This window comes from Rhinolophus sinicus, linkage group LG07 (assembly GCF_036562045.2).
Source record: "Rhinolophus sinicus isolate RSC01 linkage group LG07, ASM3656204v1, whole genome shotgun sequence".
Taxonomy (NCBI): Eukaryota; Metazoa; Chordata; class Mammalia; order Chiroptera; family Rhinolophidae; genus Rhinolophus; species Rhinolophus sinicus.
Window position 1 is genome coordinate 105,856,617 of NC_133757.1, and position 21,792 is coordinate 105,878,408.

Sequence of the window (21,792 nt, forward strand, 5' to 3'; positions counted from 1 at the left end):
CTTTCTTTACTAATTTTTTTGAAGACAATTATATCTTATTCTCAGAATTTCAAAATTAAGCATCACACATAAGTATTGGAAAAGCCCCCGTAGCATCTCCTGTTAGTCATAGGTTCACAAGATAAAAGTTTAGCCCAAATTCTGGTATTTATCAAATTTAACTGAGCAACACTGTCAATTCCTAAATAGTTGCAGACAAAATGCGTAAGTGTCTCTAACTCTAAGTTTTTACAGAATTAACCAAAAAATTACAGAGCCTGCAGACTGTAAGTATATTTGAAGCATTTTCATACTGGAAATATGAGGAATTTTGAATCCAAATTCCTGTAACCCTTTCAAACATTGTAAAAACTAGATAGAAGAAGTGAGAACTGACTAGAAAGGTAATTGAGAAATGAATCACAAGCATGGGGAAAATTTCAACCTGCCTGGGGAGGGGTGTGACCTTGTGCTGGGAAAGGTTTGTCTTTACAGTCATGTGACTGTCACAAAATATTTAAACTCCTATACCTCAATTTCCTCACCTACAAAATGAAATAACTGGGAGTAAACAATCTCTGTGATCCCTTTCAGCTCTAAAATTCTGAAAACAGACCTTTACTCTGCCCTTGCCAGAGGATTTTTTAAAAAGAATATACATGTACATAATGTAAAATGTAACATATGAAGTTATAAGATACTGGCCCCAAACATCAGAGTCCTGCCTGGCTCCTCTTCACCCTGAGTTCCAGAGTCCCCAAAAGAAGCTTGTTCAACTCTTCTAATGTTTTTTCTAGCAATTACTTCCATATTTGTAAATCACACACTTATGTTGCTATTTCCTGATTTTCTTTAATTTTAGATATTACCAAAAGTTCTTTATTCAATCTTGTGGGGGCACTTATTCACCTAACCCACCCACTTCTCCAGGTATAGCCACACTGCTGAGATGCAAAGGACATGAATGCTACATACACATATAGATGTACATATTTATATGTAGTCCTGTCTCTAATTATGGGCAGGCTGGTTAGTAAGAAATAAGATCCCATTTTTCATCCAACCACTTCACAAAAAGTAGGAGAAAAAAACAAAATTAAAACATGACCTCTAAATCAGAAATCCTAAATTTGGGTCTGAGTCCTCCACATACAGGAGCCAAGTACACGTAAAAGTTTCTTATTTTCTCTGAATCTCATCTATTTTCCTCTTGTGTAATCTGGATATAATAGCATTGACTGCAAAATGGAAAAATGACAAAAAACAAATATGGGACGTGTCAAAGCACTTTGTCAATCATACAGCACAGCAGATGTTACTTTCTGTTATCTTACTAAGAGAGCCCCTAAATGAAGCCCCTGAACTTACTGGTATTCTTGAGCACTGTTCCCCTACCGAGGCTAAAAACTATTCATAAGAGCAGGAAGTTGCTGGGACTAAGAGTGAAGTAGAGGGAAATTGTGTTCCGAGGCCAGCATCCGAGGGGCCGAGGGGCCGGCTCTTCTAAGGGTCTATGTATTGCCATATGAGACAAACATCCATAAAGATCAACCATCTAAGCAGGGACCCGAGAGAGCAATTGTATTTTATATTTGTACAGACTAGGAGCTTCTCTATCAAATTTTCTTTTTAAGAGTAATACAAGAACAGAAGTTCAAAAATCACTCATCAGGCAACTTATTTGTCTTTAAGATGGACCTCTATATTTCTCCATGGTTTGTACATCTGCTTCCAGATTTGTAGAGATTGTCTACTGACTTCCTATTATGGTAGAAAGAACTTTGCAGTGACAGTGTTTTGAACCAAACTTGGGAGGGTCTCACGAAGAACTGTCCAGCAACACATTACTCCGAATTTGTAGTAAAATGGTCCTTCCATTTCCCATCTTCAAGGGGACTACATGAAAAGCAGCAATACAACCTATAGTGCCCCTTCCTATTTAGAGGCAAGAAGGAACCTAGCTGGACAGTTGGGCCTAAATTATGAGAATACTCCAAATATTCCTCTGAGTCTAGTTCACTGATGCTCGGTTTCTCTTGCCTTTTCCACCTGTCCCACAGTTTAATCGTATTCCAAAAGCTACAGGACAAATGACAAATGGGACCTCAAACTTAATTTATTTCAAGATAAGCATGGCCACAATTTTTATGAGCTCTGTAGAAAGGGATTAACTGGAGGTCAAAGAAACCAGCCTTTAATTATGTGAAAAGTTATCCAAAGCCAACAGCTATGCTGCATTAAAGAGTAAATGAACGGGCTGAATCTTCTGCTCAGTTCTGTCCAGAGGAGACCACTGAAGTTCTCCAGATATGGACTGCGGTTGTAGTGCACTAGGTTTGGGCAGCTTCAGGGATGACATCCTGTCTAGTGCCAGGTGTACTAGCAAACTTGAGGTCAGGCAGGTGACCCTGCCAAGCCGGCATGGTATACTAAGGAGAGGAAATCTTTTCTCTCGTTAACCAACAGGATAAAGGTGATTAAGCAGGAATTATTTTTCAATGACCTATATAATTTTATCAGGGCTTCTGTGACTATTACCAGAGAGCAGCTGACTTCCTAATGAGATGAATTTGACAGCAGGACCCTTTCAGCGAAGCCAGAGAGTGGTTCTAGTTTATAGGGAAGCAACAATTCATATGCATTGTTTACTACCACTCAAGGAAGTCTCTCCTCTGTTTGGGGCTCTTTCCCCACTCAGGGAAATTTTCCCTGTACCTGGATGGCTGAGGCTGCAGCACATGCTGAGTGGGGGGAAGCCTGATCTGCTAAGAAGGGATGGATCCAGATGAGTGGGACAGAGCTGGGATAATTCATCAGATCTGTTCACGTGATTCCCAAAGCCCCAAGCAAACACGGCAAGCACTGCCACCAACACCTCACTCTGGCAGGGCTTGAAATAAGACAGCAACTAGTTCCACTCCATAGCAGAAGTAGGGTTAACAAGAGAGCTTTGTTGAGGTCGGGGCGGGACACACACACACACACACACACCATTAATGACAACCACGACTCGAATGCAGTTTCCCTAGAGAACTTATGAAATTGAGCAACAGCCACCAAACAAGTAAGTCCTTATACCAGTGAAGTACTACAAACCTCAAAGTGGCACCGCCTCTGTCTCCTGTAAGCGAGGAGGTTTGGAGAGGAAAAAAGAGCCCTGGATCTCTTCGTCTTTGCGTGTTCCTCCCGTAGGACTCAGCTCTCTGGCCCCACGGACCAAGGAAAGGGGTGAAGAGCCCCGATGACACCGTCACCAAAACAAGCTCGCTCCCTCTCCCCCGGGGTCGGTCACGGAGTAACTCCCGGTCCCACAGCTCTGTGAGCCGTCCCCTCCCCGCTGTGCCTTGGCCCCACGCAGCGATCTGTCTGGGATATTCCTATTGCCTCCACCCCCCCAATCCCAATCCCTGCTCCTCCAGCCCAGCCGGGAGATGCAGGAAAGGGACACTTCTGCTCTCCCCACTCCCTTAACCCTCTAAAATAAAAGCATCCGTCAAGTGCAAACCTCACAGCAACGTGCCACGTACCTGTCTGCGCCCGCGACTGCGCCTCCCCGCGAGGCTCAGGACTCGCCGACTGGTGTCCTAGGACAGTCCAGAAAGTTTGTGCCCCGATCGTGAGGATGAACCCCGAGCCACCAACCGCGCAGGGCACCGCGAGGAAAGGGAGCTGGCACTTCGCCTGATACTTCGTACGCAGGTCTCTGCCCCGCTCCAACTCAATAGCAAGACCGGCAGAAGAAAGTAGGAGGCTGAAGAAGGTCTGAGCGCAACTTTTCGACGGATCAACAGCCTGTAGCAGAGCCGCACGGGTCCCACGTTCGCCCCCGTACCCCCCACTCTCCCCACGCCCTTGGGGAAGGCTGGGCCGAGCCTGGGCGGGGCCCAACCTGCCGCTCAGGACTTGGAGGATTGGGGCCCCGCCCCGGCCACTGCCAGCCCCGCCCCTACCCCCCAACTCTCCGCCGCCAGGTGTCCGTTTCCAAGGTGAAGGAGGAGGAGCCTCTAAGAGAAAGTTTCCACTGAAACTTACACCGCAGCGAATGGAGGACACCTCGCCCTTGGGGCTTGCGGGTGGCTGGAACTACACCACTTCACACGGGCACTCACACACCCCACCTCACCCCCAGCAAGAAAATGAACCGAAGGCTCATTTCTTGGGTTCTGCAGAGTGGAGGAAGCCAGACAACTCCACAGGTCACGGACGTTTCAGATTTCTCACTTCCCAAAAGTTTGACCGCGGCTACCCGCGCTCTCTCCCCACTCCAATTTCTTTTTTCCCTCCTCCTCCCCACCCCCGGTTGTTTGAATTTTAAAATGCTAATAAAGAGAGCTGAGTCAGGTCATGGAAACGTTCGCGGTTACTTTACTGTTATTCTACTGACCAGCTCCCTGAAGTGGGCAGGGGTGGAATTGGCCCCCGCCGAGTTAACGCCTGGAGGCGAGGAGGGCTGGTGTTGCGGTTCTGTTTTGGTTTTTAACGGGAGTCAGTGCTACCGGATTGTTCGGATTGTTCGTAAGAATATGTGTGCCTGTCACCTGTACGCTAGCAATCCCTCCCCCCCCCAAAAAAAAAAAAATATATACGAGTGCTCTTTGATTTGGAAGGTTCTACAGTAACAAGGAAACTTCTCCAACTCAGGACTCTCCAGAAGACGGGAGTGCAGGTTCCAGACTTATTTCCCTACCACCCTAAGTGTGATGGTGGCCTTTGCACTGCCTCTTGTCTCAACATCCTTCCGAGCCCAGACCTCGGACCCGGATCGGCCTGGCCCCTCGTTTGCCCACCGCCTTCCAGCGGCGCCGCCTCCACTCCCCTCTCCTCTGTCTCCCAATCCCCCTGCGTGCTTGTGCTTCGGCTGCGAAGTCAATGCTCTGCTTTCTGGGCTTCAAATCCTGGAGGAGGAACCAGATTCTTGGTGAGAGGCCTTCTTGGTATTTTCAGAGGCCTGTGGTTGGTGTGGCGGACACTTGAGGGCAGCCACAATCCAATCGGGCAGGTTGGGTCACACCACGTCTTGCAAAGGCGGATGTGGTGGTGTTTCCACCACAGCAGCCTCCTGCTGGCGCCTCACCAAATTCTCCTTCGGAGGAAGTCTCTTCCTCCTTCCATTCTCCATGAATGGCACCAGAGAGAACCTAAAACAGGCATATGCAGATTTAAATTCTCTCTTGCAACCATGGTAATGGGATGATGCCCACTTCACACTTCTGTGGAAGGCTGTCTACCACCACTGATGTGCTTGAGCTTGGCAGCAGGAATGCACCTTGCACTTGGTGCCAGTATTTCTCAAGACTCACCAGCCTTTCACCTATAACACGTGCAGGCAAGTGGCTATGAAGGAAAAGCTGGAGAAGGACAAGGGAAATAGAAATGAGAGTGGAAGCCAGGAAGTTCCACACAGCAGGTCACTTTGGCCTGCCCTAACAATTGGAATGGGGGAGAATCATTCATTTATTCAACCAATATTGAGTTGAGTGCTTTATGCATGCTAGGCATTCTACGGATTGGGGACACAGAAGGAAGAAAAGAAATCCTAGCCTTCATGGAGCTTACCTTCCATGTAGGAGAGACAGATGATAAACAAGGAAAATATGTGGACTACCATATGATTAGAAATGCTATGGAGAAAAATTAAGCCTGGAGGGAACATAAGGAATATGAGGGGGTGCTCTTTTAAATAAAGTGATCAAGGAAAGCCCCTGGAGGAGGTGACAGTTGAGCAAAGTCCTGACGGAGGTTAAGGAGCAAGACATCTGGGCAGACAATTTTCAAGGCAGAACGCAAAGCGAGCCCAAAAGCCCTGAGGCAGGAATATGCCTCAGTGTGCTGGGAACAACCTCCAGGCCAGGGTGTCAGAGTAGAGAAGATGACGTCAGAGAAATAAGAGGTAGGGGCGACCCACATCCAGTGAGGATTTTACTCTGAGTGGCTTGGCAACCACTAGAGGGTTTGAGGTAGAAAAACGACATTTTCTAACACATTGTAATAGTATCACTTTGACTGCTGGATTGAGAATTGAGGGTAGGGGGTAAGGGCTGAGGCAGAGACCAAGTAGAAGGCTATTGAAATATTATTCAGGAGCAAGAGGAGAGTGACCTGGCCCAGGGAGACAGAGTGATGGTGATGAGCTGACAGCTCAGGAAACACAGGAACCTCTGATTCCTCACAGGGTGGATGTGGAGTATGAAGGAAGGAAAACAAGGATGACGTTGAGGTTTGTGAAGGCCTGAGCAGCTGGAAGGATGGAATTGCCATAACAAAGATAGCGAAGACTTTGAAAGGAGCAGTTTGGGGGTAAAATCAAGAAGGCCACGGGAAAGAAAGGACATATAACTTGAATGATCCTCAGCTTACAAAATGAAGAAAATAGTACCTACTTCATTAAGGTTCTTTTAAGGACAACATCAGTTAATGTAGTAAAGTGTCTGGCACAAGCCCTGCGTATGGCCGGCACTTAAGAATGTTCTACAAATATCAATTCCATACCTTCACATTATGCCCTCTGAGAATGCAACAGTCACTGTTTTAAAGGAATAAGTCTTACTGAGAGTAAATAAGAGGGAAAATAAAACAGGAAAGAAAGGACATTAAAATGAAAACATAAGAAATGAAGTACAGCAAAGTGTTTAATGAAATTTATCTGTGATAGTAGTTTCTCCTAAGTTCTGCTTCCTCAAGGAGACAAACTAAAGTATCAGAGTTTGCTAGTTTGGGAAAGGAGTTTGAAATATCAATAGTTTGTAACAAAGTGGAAAAAAATCCACAACATGTGCAATAAGCAAAGAATTTTGGTTGCTACTCCTTATAAAGAATGCTTTCAAATAAATAAGAATAGACATAATAGAAAAATATTCAAAGGAGATAAACAGAGAATTCTAAAGTAGTACAAATGAATAATATATTATTTTAAAAGTCTAACCATACTAATTACAGCTAGAATGACAGGCAATTATTTTTTAGTAATAAGTTTGGCAAGGATTAGAAAAAATAATGATGCCTATTGTTGGATGTTGTACAATATCATACCATACTGAAGTATAAATTACAATAATTTTTAGCAATTTATATCTAAATCTTTAAAATGTACATACTTTTCAAACCAGAAATTTTACTTCTAGGACTTTTTTCTAATATTCAAATATAGGCTAAAAATTTATATATAAGAATGTCCATTGCAATGCCATTTAAATGTGGGAAAGTTAAAAATAGCCTAAATATCCAACAAGACAGAATTATGGTAAGCACTTGTCATGATATTCTAGGCAGATATTTTTTTAAATATTGTTGAATATCTATTAAATGGAAACATGTTCACAATATAGTAATAAAATAAGCCTATTACAAAACAGTATGTAAAGTTCCCCTTAAAAATATTATCTCCACACTAAAATGACAGTTTATTTTTATTCTCTTCTTTGTACTTTTCTCTATTTCCAAGTTTTCTGCCATAATTATCACTTTCTCTTCGGAGTGGAATTCTGGATAACAGGCTGTATTATATAATGAGTTAATACTGTCAAACAGTATTCCAAAGTAGTTATAACAATTTACACTCCCATCAGCACTATATAAGAGTTCTAGTTTGCAGCAATGAGTTTTTAACAACATGTATCCAGTAAACAGACATTGCTTTGAATCCTACTGCTTTAAAAATTAAAATATTAAGCAGAAGTTAGAAATGAGTACATTGCTTGTGAATGCATATGTTAAGTAACATAATATTAGCCTTTTCTAAATTGAACTTTTCATTAATTTATCATTTATTTTTACCATCTTTAGCTGTGTTATATGCAATATGTCAAAGCTCTGAAATTAGATTTCTTTAATGCAGAAGCCAGAAAAGACTCCCTTCTCTTTTTCTTACTTCCTTTATTCCTACTTGTAGTGAGATTAAATCTAAATTTAAATGATCTCCTAAAGTTGCTTCTCTTAAAAAGAGCTCAGAAATGAACAATGTGTATCCTGTTAGAATATTAATCATCTTGTCAAGAAGTTCTTCTTTCTAACAAAGTAATAAAAAAGTATTGCTTTTGAATGGTTTCATCTCCTATGAAAATTATCCAGTGGTCAGGGTCTTCTCTACTGAGGATGTAAGCTTTTTTATTATTAAAACTCTTTCTCAAAGCCGTCTGTCTTCTTCTTTAAAATGAATCATTATAGCAAGTTAAGGGCTCAGGCTCTGGAGCAGATGCAGCTGACGGACGTGTGTACAAATTCCAGCTCTACCACTTTCCAGCTTTGTGATCTGGATCAAGTAATTAAGTAACTTCATTTCTGGCTGTGCCTCAGTTATCTTTCTAAAAAGAAGTAATCATAGTACCTACATTGTTGGTTTTTAATGAGGATTGTAAATCTCTACCTCCTTATCTATATGTATTTATGAGCACAGTCTAGAGCAAATCATAAGGACTCGGTAAATTTAGTTTTCAAGGCAATCTATCGTAAGGAAAATTCTAAACATGAACATTTCTCAGTCAGATTTTATAATGTCAAAACTTTGGTAACAATTTAACTGTCAAGTAGAAATAAACTAAAATAAATTATGTTCTATCCAAACATAACCTATCAAACAATATGATCTCAGTTTTATAAAAATATGTATAATGAGCCAAAGCAATCGTGCAAAAGAAGGACAAAGTTGGAGTATCATGCTCCTTGATTTCAAACTATACTACAAAGTTATAGTAATCCAAACAGTATGGTACTGGTACAAAAACACATAAATTAATGGAACAGAATAGAGAGCCCAGAAATAAATCCACACTTATATGATCAATTAATCTATGACAAAGGAAGCAAGAATACACAATGGCGAAAAGACAAATAATTCGATAAATGGTGTTGAGAAAACTGGACAGATACACGCGAAAAAAGGAACTGGACCACTTTCTTACACCATATGCACCAAAAAATAAACTCAAAATGAATTAAAAACTTAAATGTAAGACCTGAAACCATAAAATTCCTAGACGAAAACTTAAGCAGTACACTTTTTATTTTATCAACTAAGTTATATTTTTTTGGATATGTCTCCCCAGGGAGGGCAAGATATGCAAAATTAAATAAATGGGACTACATCAAACCACAAAGCATTTGCACAGCAAAGGAAACCATCAATAAAACAAAAAGACAACCCACTGAATGGGAGAAGATACTCAATGATATACCAACACGGGGTTAATATAGAAAATATATAAAGAACTCATACAACTCAACATTAAAAAAAGACAATCCAATTGAAAAATTGGGAGAGAGCCTGAATAGGAATTTTTCCAAAGAAGACATACAGATAGCCAACAAACACATGAAAATGTGCTCAACATTGCTAACCATCAGGGAAATGCAAATCAAAACCACAATTAGATATCACCTCACACCCACCAGATTGGCTATTATCAAAAAGACAATAAATAACAAGTGTTGGCGAGGATGTGGAGAAAAGGAAACCCTCATGCACTGCTGGTGGAATTGCCAACTGGTGCAGCCGCTATGGAAAACAGTATGAAGGTTCCTCATAAAACTGAAAATAGAACTACCATAGAATCCAGCAATTCCAATTTTGGGTATCTAGCTGAAGAGCACAAAACACTAATTCAAAAATATATATGCACTCCCATTTTCAAAGCAGCATTATGTACAATAGCCAAAACATGGAAATAACCTTAGTGTCTATGAATGGATGAATGGATAAATAAAACATAGTATATATACACAATGAAATATTACTGAGCCATAAAAAAGAAGGAAATCTTGCCATTTATGACAACCATGGATGGACTTTGAGTGTGTTATAATAAGTGAAATAAGTCAGAAAAAGACAAATACCATATGAGGTCATATATAATCTAAACAAACAAACAAACCTGAGCTTATAGAGAACAGATTGGTGGTTGCTGGGGTTGAGGTGGGGAGTGGGAAAAATGGGTTAAATGGGTCAAAAAGGGTAAAAAGTGTCCAATTATAAAACAAATAAGTCATAGGGATATAATATAGGTCACTGTTAATAATACTCTATTGCATATTTGAAAGCTACTAAGAATAGATCTTAAAAGTTCTCAGCACAAGAAAAAAATTTTGTAACTACATATGATGACAGATGTTAACTAGACTTACAGTAGTGATCATTTCACTATATATATTATGGTGTACATGTGAAACTAATATGTTATATATCAACTATCCCTCAATTATAAAAGGTTTGTAATGGTTTTTGACCAAAACCTTAATGGAATTTGTAGATTGTCAATAGATCAAGGTTAGTAAAGAAAATGTTTCCTATGAAAAACCATATCACTGATGACACATGGCATGGTGCTAGAAAGCTATATTCAAGGAATGGGTAATAGTGCAGCTAGACTAAAAATGAGTAAAAACCAAATAAACAGTTGTGCAGAGTTCACATAAATTAGGAATACCCAGCTACATTGTAGTATTATCCCTGTGTCCTGGTTTACATACATGTAAATCCTTAAATTGGTAAGATTGGTTTTTACGTGTGATCTGTGAAGTATCTCATTGTTTTAGGGTCACAGTTCTTACATGACAGCCACAAAGCCCTGTCTTCTCTTTCTCCTTGACTGAAGATGATTCTTGGATCCACGAATATAGTATTTTTAAAGCCCCTGCTGATATAAATTGGTCCAGTTTTTGTTTAACATATTCTTCAAGCTTTCATGACAACTGAGGGTGTTTTTTTTTCCCCTCCCTCTTCATAGGAGTCACCCATTCTAACTGGTCAGTGATAAACTTTTTCTTAAAAAGACAGGCAAAACTAGCATTTTCCAAGCCATCTATTCCATTTGTTCTTTACTGTTGTCATGCGGGGTGACAGGTGGGGTCTCTGCTCCCGCTCCCCGCACAAGAACGCAGGATATGGTGAGGCCAAAAAGGAACACCCATGGAGCCATAGGTAGGAGAGTCATACCACTATCTTCTCGCTGGCGGCTGGTTTGAAGACACAGGAAGCAGGAGCCGCACAATTCTCAACCCTCACTGTTCCGCTTGCAGGCTCAGCCACCATCTTCTTGCTAGCCCCCATTTTCTGCTAGCACAGCCACAGCAGTTATATTAGTGGCCAATGGCTTACTGGTTACAGCTGATGGCCAACTAGCCACAGCTGATGGCCAGCCAATCCCAGTTGATGGCCATTTACTACCCGAGTGAGCACGTTTCTATGTGAGGCCGAGAGCCTGGAAACTGCACTCCTGGCTCTGTCCCCACAACTGTTTTGTCGGCTGTTACAGTCTTAAGAATGCTGGCCATTTACCTTTTAGATTTCTCATAAATTATGTTCTCTTCATGCCCTACTACATACATTTCATACTGGATGCTTAATCCTGAGTCCTAGGTGACAAAATGACGCATTACATTCTCAGATACTCAGAAACCTACAGCCAGTTTCAAGAGCTTTCTCTGAGTAGGCAGTGAGAGATTATAATGAAGCGGCTATGTGGAGTTTTAAAAAGGACAAATGCAACAGAAGATTACAGCCACAGTGAACTCTTGATTATTCGTAGGATAAAACTGCATGAACAATTGAAATCCACAGGTTATCCTAATAAATCTGCTTCTGTCTTAGTCCGTGAGGGCTGCTACAACAAAACACCACAGACTAGGTGGCTTATAAACAACAGAAATGTATTTCTCACAGTTCTGGAGGCTGAAAGTCCAAGATCAGGGTGGCAGCGTGAACGGGTGAGGGCCTCCGTCTAGGGTGCAGACTTCCCATCATCACATCGCATCCTCACTTGGAGGAAGAGCAAAGGAGCACTCACAGGTCTCTTTTATATAGGAACTAATGCCATTCCCGAAGGCTCCACCCTCTTGACCTACTGAGGAGGATGGACATCCTAACACCACCTTGGGGGTTAAGTTTCAACGTAGGAATTTTTGAAGGACACAGTCAGACTACAGCATTATGCCATTAGCCCTTACTTTCTACTTTAACTTCCACTTAACTCACAACTCTCATCCAATTTGGAAAGGTGGCAGGACTCTAAATTTGCTGTTGTAGTTAGCAAAGGGATTATTGTCTGTAAATGAAATGTGTCCAAATGAATGATTACGGGAACTCACGTTAGAACTCAGCTGCATGTCCAAATATGTGAGTCCTGGGAATTAGTCCGTAGGACTTTTTATTCAGTTAAAAAATATAAGCAGATATCAGATTGAAATGCTTTCAAAGGAAAGCATTAAAAAAAAAAAAAAAAGCAGTCCTTCTAAGCAATACAAAAATGTTAGAAAGATGTGTTGAAAACTTAAGAACAAGGACCAGTAGGAGACAACTGTGCCCACTGGGAGTCAGGGTTAAAGAAGACAGCAGAAAACAGTGGTTCACAAATTGTGCATCATCCCCACCCATAGGAGCATCATAATCACCTGGGAACCAATTAGAAATGAAACTGCTTTGGCCCTGCCCTAAACCTACCAATCATGGGGTTTCGGGCCTAGCAATGTGTGTTTTAACAAGCCTGCCAGGTGATTCGGATGAAGTGTAAAGTTTGAGAACCACTGGTCTAAAACACAGGGGCAGGGGGGCGTGTTTAAAGAGCAACTCTTCATCATACCTCATTTACATTCCTCTAATTCTAAACAGCATGGAATTTGGTCACCTGCAGCTTATCTATGGTTTTACAAAATGAAAACTATAAGATCTAGAATAAAGAAAGACATGTGTGATGTCCTGTTATTAAATAATTCCTGACCTAAGCCTATTAGGTTTGCGGCTCTCCATCTCAGTCTTCAGGGCGTAACTATGACGTAAAACACTCAGTTCTTCTGATTCTTCCCTTTATCCTCTACTTCTCCTTCCCTCCCTCCAGCCTTCTCTGTGTCCACAGTTTTTGACAATGAATTTCAGTTTCCAATTGTTTCCCAGGATTAGTAAAAATATCATTGATGAACCATAAAATTTCCAAAGCTAAGTAGATTTAGAAAAAAACAGGGGGCTTTATCTGTAACCTGAATATTTAGTTCCACAATATAAAGAGTTATGGTTTTTAAAAAATTATTATTCTAGGCTTGTTTACACTTCTTTAGCATATTTCATTTGCAGGCATTTTTCCTTTTGAATGTGTTTCATGGAGTCAGAATATGATGCCATTAAGATAAAATGCTTGCCATTATTTATCAAAGAAGTATATGATACAGTAATAAAAATAATAGCAAAGGCAGTTTATCATTTAAGAGCTCTTTAAAAATGTATGAATCGTTGACATTGGATTCTCCCTAATATCACTGAATAATTTGGCCTGGCAGATGTTAACTGTCTGTGAATACAGTTGCTCCTTAACTTACAATGGAGTTTCATCCCAATAAACCCATTGTAAGTTAAAAATATCGTAAGTTGAAAATGTATTTACTACGGCTAACTTACTGAGCATCACAGCCTAGCCTACCGTAACCGGGCTCAGAACACTTACATTAGCCGACCGGGTGGCAAAATCATGCTGCTGCCTGGCATCATGAGAAAGTATCACTAGCCTGGGAAAGATCAAATTTCAAAATTCAAAGTAAGGTTTCTACTGGATGCACAACACTTTTGCACCGTCATAAAGTCTAAAACTCCTAAGTGGAACCATCCTAAGTCAGGAACTATCAGCATTGGGGAAGATAAGACATTGAATTAGAAACATGTTGGAACGCATGCCTTTACCCCCTTTTCTTAAATCTACAAGATGTCTTTTACTGTAAGTAAAGCACATACACAGTGATCATCACACAGTGAACTGTTGCTTAACGTTGTAATGGTGGAAATCTTTCTAGCACAGATCTAACCAAGATCTCATCCTTGGTTGCATATTAAAATCACCCAGGGAGCTTTTAAAAGTACCGATGAATGCCCAGGCTGTATCTCTCAGAGCAATTACATAAAAATCTCTGGGGATGGAAACCAGATATTAGTTTGGTTTTTTTTTTAAGCTTCTCTAGGTAATTCAGGGCAGTCAAGGTTGAGCCCACTGTTCAAGTTCATCAAGGCCCTTTTACAGAAACGGCCTTGCACTCTAGTTAGTTGAACTAGACGTAGAGTCTGAGGAGATGAATGAGGCACGATTGATGATGATTATTAATATCATTACTAACTCCTTAGCTCACGACCATTTCATGTCACTTCATTTATTCAAAGATCTTCAGTAGCTATACAAAAACTAACTGAAAATGGATCAAAGAGCTAAACAGAAGAGCTAAGTATAAAACTCTGAAAACATAGGGGAAACGTTTCATGACATTGGATTTAGCAGTTCTATCTTGGATATGACATAAAGAGCACAGGCAACAAAAAGTCAAATAAATTGCACTACATCAAAATTTTAAAAACTGAAAAAAAAGGAAAAAGAAAAAAACTTCTGTACATCAAAGAATACAATCAACACAGTGAAGGGCAACCTATGGGATGGGAGAAAATAGTTGCTAATCACATATCTGGTAAGGGGTTAATATCCTGAATATAAAAAGAAATCCTACCACTCAACAACAAAAAACAAACGACCCAACTAAAAAATGGGCAAAGGACTTGAGACATTTCTCCAAAGATGCACACGTGTGAACAAGCACGTGAACAAGATGCTGAGCATCACTACTGATTAGGAAAATGCAAATCAAGACCACAGTGAGATACCACCATACACTCATTAGGATAGCTACTATCAAAAACCAGAGAATAACAGGTATAGACCTACCTCATTTTATTACACTTTGCTTTACTATACTTCACAGGTGTTGCATTTTTTACAAACTGAAATCAAAGACCCTCCGCCAGGAAAAAGATTAGGACTCACTTTGTGGCAATGCTCACTTTATGGCGGTCGTCTGGAACCGAACCTGCAGTATGTCTGAGCTATGCCTGTATTGGCAAGGATGTGGACAAACTGGAACTCTTGTGCCCTGTTAGTGGGAATGTAAAATGCTATGGCTGCTATGGAAAACAGTATGGTGATTCCTCAAAAATTAAAAATAGAATTACCATATGACCCAGCAAATCCACTTCTGGGTGTCTACCCAAAAGAATTGAAAGCAGGGACTCAAAAAGATACTTCTACACCCATGGTGACAACGGCATCATTCACAAGAGCCAAAAGGTAGAAGCAACCCAAATGTCAATCAACTGATGAATGGCTAAACTGTGGGAAAGGTACTCATTTATGTTCTGAGTGCATGGCAAACTCAAAAGAGTATTATTGTTATAAGTATACTAGTATTTGAGTAATCACCATACCTCGGTGTGATCCTATGCAGCCTGGATGCTTCTCCCAGACCTCCAACCACGTCAGTTTGGGCCTTGGCTACTGGGCGCTGAAACTATGTCCTGTTTGGACCAAGCTTCCCATGGGCTGCTCTGAGCCAATGCCTGCGCATGGTGGGGATACAAAAGCAGGCCCAGGCCTGGAGACGTCTGACTCCTCTGACAGGCAACTCCCTGGCTAGAGATCTCCCAAACAGCCTTACCAAACATCGATGCAGCCTGCGCAGCAGTCAGAATGCTCCATCCACCCTGCCTTCCTTCTCTACCTCACTCACAGGCTCACTGGCATCGTTGTATGAACCCACCCTTGGCAACTCCCTAGCTTCTCTCACAGGGGAAATTCTAAAAACTAATCCTGCATCTTTAATCCTGCCTCTCATAGGACCTGGCCTAACACAATAAACCCATTATTTCAGTCAATGCTTCTAACAACAATTGTACTATGAGTATCTCCACTTTCTAAATTGGAAAACTGAGGTCTAGAGAGGTCATAAACTCATTGGTGGTGGAATTAGGGTTTGAACTCTAGTCTCTCTGACCCTAAAACCAACACTTTCAATCAAAACATGAGTAACACAAATTGTAATGTGGATGGTTCCTTTAGTTACTAAATATTTGTGCAGTTATTTTTAATTTAGAAAAAATGTTCTAAATATGAGATGATGCAGAGAAAAAAATAGTATAATAAACATTCACAAACCTATGGCTCACAATTAAAACAATTGATTGGGTCATCAAATGAGCTCGTGATTTTTAAACATATTTAACTAATAAAACATTACATTCAAACATTACGGAGAGAATATCAAGCCCCAGGCCCGTTGCCTTTCTTCTCTTCATAGGCAACCATTTTCCTGATTTTGCGGTGTGTCCTTCCATTCCATATTTTTTATAATTTTAATAAATATATTTGTATCGATAAAAATATATTGTTTTGTGTTTCTAAATTTTACATTAATGGATGCATACTACCTGTATGTCTTTTTTGCAGCCTGTGTTTTAAACTATAAACTATATTTTTAAGAGTGGTTTGTGTTACTAGCTCATTCTTCTAAGCCAGTGGTTCTCAATAGGAGGCAATTTTGCCTCCCCACGGGATGTTTGGCAATATCTGGAGATATTTTTGGTTGTCATAATGGGGGAGGAAGAAGAGGTACCACTGGCATCAAGTGTGTAGAGTCCAGAGATGCAGCTAAATATCCTGCAATGCATGGGAGAGCCCCCCACAACAAAGAATTATCTAGTCTAAAATGCCAATGCCAAGGTTGAAAACCACTGACTGAAACCAGTGATTCTCAAAGTGTGGTCCCTAATCAGCAGCAGCAGCATTACCTGAGAACTTGTCAGATGCAAATTCTAGGGCTATGCCCCTCACCCAACGAATCAGAAACTTTAGGGGAGGAGCCCAGAAATCTATGGTGTAACAAACCCTCCGGGTAATTCTGATGAACACTAAAGTAAAAACCACTAATCTGAACTATTGGACAGTATTCAATTGTATGGAAACACCCCAATTTATTTATCCTGGAAACCATTGCACATTCATTATGAAAAGCGATGTTCTCTGTACACGAGGCTCCTTTGTCTTCCTATACCACACCATAAAACATACTCCATAACAAACTCAAGTGGATATTTTCATAGTAATAAGCATCTACTAAATGCTTGCCATGTGCTCGGCGTTATTCTAAACACTATTACTTACACATAACAACTCTGTTCATCTATTTCATCTATTACTTACTCATAACAACTCCAGGAAATAGGTGCCACTATTCTCCAATTTTACAGCTCAGAATCTAAGAGTTTAAGTAATTTACTCAAGGTCACACAACTAAGAGTCTGGCTGAACCAGGCTTTGAACCCAGGCTTCCTGCTACTGGAGTCCATTTCCTTAACGTGACACATACTCCCAGAAACACAGACCATGTCATTTTGGCTTAATTTTCAGAACCCAGTATAATGGATGGTGCATCCAAACACTTAACAAAAGAAGATGTGCGAATGAGGAAAAAAGGGTCCAGTGAAGATGAAGTCTGATCGCATTTAGCATGCTTCCACCAAGCACAGAATCCCCTTTTTATCTAAAACACCTCAAAGCACCTGCTTCAGCCATATAGACAGGTGCTTGTACTTATATCACTGAAGCGTGAGCCTCCACACGAAATCTGGAGGAAGAATCTGGCTTCTCAACACTGCTTTTCAGTTCAGCTCTTTTTTTTTTTCTTTTAATTAAAAATGGGATTTGGAACCAGGTTGAGTTCTGGTCAAAGCACATGAAAAATAGATTCTAAAACCTTAATGGTATTTTGTTTTAAATCCAAAAGAAAAACCTTATTGGTGACCTTTAAACATTTACTGTTTTCATTTTTCTGGAGAGTCACATTCTATTTTGATGTGGTATGAAAAGTTTACTTTCCTCCTAAAATATTTAGAATGCCACGAGGCATGCAACCCATCAGGCCTGAGAGCACTTTCTCAAACGGGGAGTTATCGTTATTTTGGGTGGGACATCCCTGTACCCCACCACTAATTGCCAGGAGTGCTCCCGGTCATATGACAACCAAAATGCTCCCGAACATTTCTGAATCTTTCCTAATGCCCTTGGCCCAGCAGCATCTGTGTCAACTGGGAGATTGTTAGAAATGCAAGAGGTAGGGCCCACCTCACATCTAGAGAATCAGAAACTGCATTTTAACAAGCTCTCAGGTGATTGATAAATATCTCAAAGTTTAAGAAGCAGGATATGACCATCTGTAGAGAACCATTTTCCTAGAGAAACTCTTCCTATGGCTACCAGGAGGCATGTACAGAAATGTTCATACTAAAGGTGCTAAACATTTTGCAAAGCAGTTCTACTTCTGCTTAAAAATCAGTACCTTAGAGCATTTCTGAAAAATGAAGCAGACATCCAGTGGGATGCAGAGTCAAATGGTAGATAAGCATAAGTCCACCAAAATTATTTGAACAGCTCAAAGCATCCTTCCCTACAGTCAGGTACCTAGTTATATAAGGTGATACCCTTCTTTTTAAAACAAGTTCATGTTGGATTTCAGTTACATTCATTGAAAGAGCTCTAGGAAGACAGAGTGGGGCCAGACTATGGGGAGTCTTAGAGGCGAGGTTGCAGACTGTGAGTAGGTATTCCCAGCTTGCGGTCTGTGAACGGGTGATTCAAGTGCCAACAAGTTGATCCTTCAGCCTTTCCGACAAACATATGGGGCCTGAGATGGCCAGAGACCCGAGCTGGTCAATTCTCGCCTGGCACAACATTACTCATCTACCCTAATTGCTAGTGATCATTTCTATGTGTGCCTCGATAAAAAATATACTGGGGATTATTGTTGTTGGCAATGGGGAACCACTAAAGGTCAGCTTGTTTGATTGATTTTAAATTGTGGTAAAATATGCATATAAAGTTTATCATCTTAACCATTTGTAATTGTACAGCCCAATAGTATTTGAGCACATTCGCATTGTTGTACAACCAATCACCAGAACTCTTCATCTTGCAATATTAAACTCTATATTAACATTCCTCCCCTCCCCCAGCCCCTGGCAACTTCCAATCTATGTTTTGTCTGTATGAATATCACTACTCTAGGAACCTCATAAAAGTGGACATGGCTTATTTCACTTAGCAAAATGTCTTCAAGTTTCATTCATGTTGTAGCATGGGTCAGAGCTATTACAGGTGATTTTGTTTTTAAAAGGAAAGGATTTGTTTCCCTCCTAAAAATTAATTCACCCTGGGCAGCATCCTGGCAGTTGCGATACAACATATTTGTTTGGAAGAAGCAGGAGATAAGGGTGAACTCTAAACCTGATGTGATGCATTTCCCATGGGAGAAACATACCTGTTTTGTTTTCATTGAACCCAGGAGTCTCCAAATTGACACAACACTAAGCAATTATTTTTTCTTACAAGAAACTTCAGTCTTGTAGTTCTGCTCAAGTCAAGTAGAAATTTCCTGATAGTTTCAGTTAAAGAACCTGAAAAAACTGCTTAACCAGAAAGCTGTCAGATGTCCAATTTATCCTGCTCACTGGTTTCTGTATTTGATAGGATGTGGTAACTGTATGAATCAAAACTGGATGACTCAAAATACAGAATATAGTTTGATTCAGAATCTATTTGGTTGATTTTTGTTTATGACAATTTGTGACCTTGCCCTTTAAAAATATGTACCGCATTACTTTCCACCTATCAAAGGGCTAGTTTTATTCTCCTTTCATCATTAAGAAAATAGATTTTTTCTCAAGTAAGGATTCACAGTTAATTCACCTCTAGAGCCTTAGAGACAGTTACCAGTGAATACTAATAAGATGGTCTTAAAAGAGTTGGTTCATAATTTTTTTGGGCTGATTGCCATTTGGTTGTTACTCTGCCATATAGTGGCAATATGAAGGAATGAGTTTCTCTGGAGAGGGAAAACCTTCCCATTAACTTAATCGTTATCTTCAAGCTCTCCTATGTTTATTCTTCCCATTCATACAATGCATTAAAAATATCTACCATGGATGAAAAAAATTGAGAAATAATTTGCTAAACTATTCTTTAAGCAATTAGTAGTTATTAAAAAAAAAAAAAAAACTGAATCCAGTTCAGTGCTCCAAAAGCACTTATTGTGATACCTGCCATCACTTTTGAAAACTTATAGTTTGTCACTTATAAAATAATTGAATTTTACAGATTTCAGTGTACATTAGACCATATTTAATTTAAACCATGGTAAGAGGTATACAGTTTTTCATTTGTGGCTCTGAATGGGTATTTTAACTTTTGTCAATGTTTATTAATTATTATAATTTTTGCTACCTTTCCTTTCACTTAAAAATTACCTAAAGTTCTGGAACTTGTAAAGGCAATATATTAAGAAAAAGCCTTCCCCAACATAAACTTTAAAAATAGTCCTAACCAGGATCTTTATGGGTAATGACTTCTCATTAAGCTAGAAATTTTAACTTATTAAATATAATTGTAAAAGTTACCAAAATTAAGCATTTCGTAACACTATTTTCCCAAGTTTAATTATTCAATTGCTTCTAAATCTTTTGTGAAAACAGGAATATAATGTATGTGTGTATATCTTTTGTACAGCACAGAAAACCTAATAATAATACTTAAAACTGTATAGAGTTTTATAGCTTATCGTGTTTTCACAAAGTAATGAGGACTTATTAGAAATTCTCAAAATAATTTCAAAACATTTCTTGCTAAATTCATTGCTGTTCAAAGACATATAGCATCTGCCAAATGTATATTAAGAGTTTTTGGACTATTAAAGGAAAAACTATACTACGAAGATATAACACATGAGGGACTTCTGTTTCCACAAAAGATGTTGTATCAGTGACCAGATTTATTCTCCTGCCTGAAACACCCCCCGAAAAGAAAAAAAACACAAAATTTCACAATAGTTTTCAAGGCCATGGACATCAGGCAATGAAGGAGAACAATCCCTGGAAGACAGGAAACAGCAAGGGAAGGCCTGTGCTTGCTACAGCTTACTGCTCTGGGAGAGGTTCCAGGCTGCTGTGCAGAGAGGGGAATCAGGCAGAGCCCAGTGGACTCCCTGAGTTGGGATGGAGCTGATAGTCCAAGGAAACCAAGATGGTTAGTAGTGTTCACAGGACAGGGCACCAGAGAAGAAAGAGCTACACAAAGAGACATCCCTGAAGATACACAGAGGGGCCCCTTGAGGACTCAGCAGAATGTTGATTAGTGCATATATGTGAGGAAACTACCTGAGTCAGAGGAAAAAATGATTTGAAAGTCATAAACTACCAAAACTCACTCAAGAATTGGGTAACTTAAATAGCCCTATGTGTGTATTAACAAAATTGAATACATAGTTAAAAACCTTCCCAAAAAGAAAACTCCAGGCCCAGATGGCTTTACTGGTGAATGCTATTAAACATCTATAAAGCAGAGATAATTTCAATTATAAACAAACTTTGCAGAAAATTTAAAGGAAGGGAATAATTTCTGATTCAGTCCATGATGCCAGCATTCCCCCTAACACCAAAGCCAGACAAACACGTATTACAAGAACACTATAGATCAATATCAGTCATTAACATAGATGCAAAAAATTTCTAAACAAAATCCAACAATGTATCAAAAGGATAATATATCATGACCAAGTGGGTTTTCCGCCAGGAATGTAGAGTTAGCTTAACATTAGAAAATTAATCAGTGTAAGTCACCACTTTAAACTAAAAAAGAATACCCCATATGATCATCTGAGTAGATGCAGAAAGGCATTTGAAAAAAATCCAACATCTATCTTCTCAGCAAACTAAGGAACTTCCTCAACCTCTTAAAGGGCATCTATGAAAAATCTACAGCTAATATCATATTTTACTTTGACAGACTGAACGCATTACCCCCTAAGATCAGGAACCTGACATGGATCAATACTTCTTTTCAACATTGTGCTACAGGTTCTTGAAAGGAAGAAGTAAAACTGCTCTTATTTTCAGACAATACAATTGTCTATGTAAAAAATCCAATAGAAGCTACACCAAAGCCACTGGAACTAAAACAGTGAGTTTAGTAAGGTTGT

The 21,792-nt window shown here is 39.8% G+C and overlaps 1 protein-coding gene across 4 annotated transcripts in view; it reads right to left on the bottom strand.

Annotated features, from left to right (window-relative positions):
* The window catches only part of FHIP1A (FHF complex subunit HOOK interacting protein 1A), a 199,639-nt gene extending 195,770 nt beyond the window's left edge, over positions 1-3,869 (bottom strand). For 2 of the 4 annotated variants that reach the window (XM_019722794.2, XM_074338440.1), the window contains exon 1: positions 3,507-3,868. The gene's annotated coding sequence lies outside the window, so the exon portion shown is untranslated. Of the gene's footprint in view, positions 1-3,075; positions 3,268-3,506 lie in introns of those variants that run through there. The other 2 variants (XM_074338445.1, XM_074338442.1) reach the window with 2 other exon arrangements.
* Positions 3,870-21,792: the final 17,923 nt, after the last annotated feature.